Genomic DNA, 1,791 nt, shown 5'->3' with positions numbered 1-1,791 from the left:
AAGATATTTCCATGACAAAGAACACCTGAGAAACTTCATGAATACCAAACCAGCACTACAAGGTCTTCTAAACACTATCCTAGAAAAAGACAATGAAGGTCACAATACCATGAGGCCCAACAGAGCAAATCAACCAGGCAAGGCAAAAAACTAAAGAGAGAGGGAGAAAATTTTAAAAGAACCAACAACAGGACAATAACATGATAATGATAAGTCAATGCATATCAGTTATAACCATCAATGTCAATGGCCTCAATTCACCAAAAGTAATAGACTGGATTAAGAAGAAAAATCCAACAATATGTTGTATACAAGAAACAGACCTAGTTCAAAAAGAAACTCATAGACTGAAAGTGAAAGGTTGGAAAATAGTTCTCCATGTGACAGGAGCCCAGAAAAAAGCAAGGGTAGCTATCTTATTTGCAGACAAAGTAAATTTCAAACCAAAACTGATTAAGAGAGACAAAGAAGACCACTACATCCTTGTAAACAATCCAAGAGGAAGAGATTATAACCATAAACATATATGCACCAAATATTAATGCCCCCAACTCTACACAATAAATATTAAGGGACATGAAAAACCAAATAAGCACCAATACAATTATAGTGGGGTATCTAAATGCCCCACTATCAAAAATAGAAAGATCATCTAGACAAACAGTCAACAATGAAATACTAGAACTGAACCAAGCTTTTGAACAAATGGACTTAATAGATGTCTTCAGAATGTTCCACCCCACAAAATCAGAATATACATTCTCTTTAGCTGCACATGAGTCATTCTCCAAAATAGATCTACATAGTAGCTCATAGAACAGGTTTAAACAAATGTAAAGCAATCGAAATTATCCCATGTGTATTATCAGACCATAGTGCAATTAAGCTGGAGATCAATAGCATAAGAAACTGTAGGAACTTCACACACACATGGAAATTGAACAACACTCTCCTGAACAATCATTGGGTCACAGAGGAAATTAAAGAAGAAATTAGTTAGTTTTTAAAAATAAATGATAATGCCAACATAACATACAGGAACCTATGAGACAAAATGAAAGCAGTTCTGTGTGGAAAATTCATAACAGTGATTGCCCACAATAGGAAAACAGAGCAAGCTCAAGTAAACAACCTGATGATGAATCTTAGGCTCCTAGAAAAAGAAGAATAAGAAAATCTCAAAGCTCATACAAGGGAGGAAATTTTAAAGATCAGAGCAGAAATCAATGCAGTGGAAGCTAAAAGAACAATACGAAAAAAGAAATCAATGAAATGAATAGTTGGTTGTTTTTTTTTTCAGCTTTAATTGAGTTTATTGGTACATTTAGGGATACACTACAGTTACATTCATTGTTGGGATCTTGTACCTCTACATGACAAGTCTTGATTCTCATTTTTTCCCCTTACCTCTGCCCTCCCTTCACCCCCTCGTCCCCTCCCCATCTACAAACACTTTATTTTCATCTTTTCATTCTCTCACATTTTTTTCTTTTCCCTTTTTACTCTTCCCCTACCCATCCCACCTTCCCTACACCTTTAGCTCCTTTCTTCCCATTTCTAAATGTCAGTAATCTTATTAGAATCTTATGCATTGTTGCAGATTATTCACACCAGGGAAACTATTCGGTATGTACACATGTGTGACTTATTTATTTCACTTAGGAGTATATCTTCAATATGTATCCATTTTCCTATGAATGAATCTATTTTCTCATTCTTTATGGCTGAGTAATATTCCATTTTATAGAAAAACCACATCTTCTTTATCCAGTTTCCAACGGATGGGCAAAT

Source organism: Fukomys damarensis, unplaced genomic scaffold (assembly GCF_012274545.1).
Source record: "Fukomys damarensis isolate Sample0158 unplaced genomic scaffold, DMR_v1.0_HiC HiC_scaffold_38, whole genome shotgun sequence".
Taxonomy (NCBI): domain Eukaryota; kingdom Metazoa; phylum Chordata; class Mammalia; order Rodentia; family Bathyergidae; genus Fukomys; species Fukomys damarensis.
The sequence above is the reverse complement of the archived record's forward strand: the minus strand, read 5'-3'. Positions refer to the sequence as shown.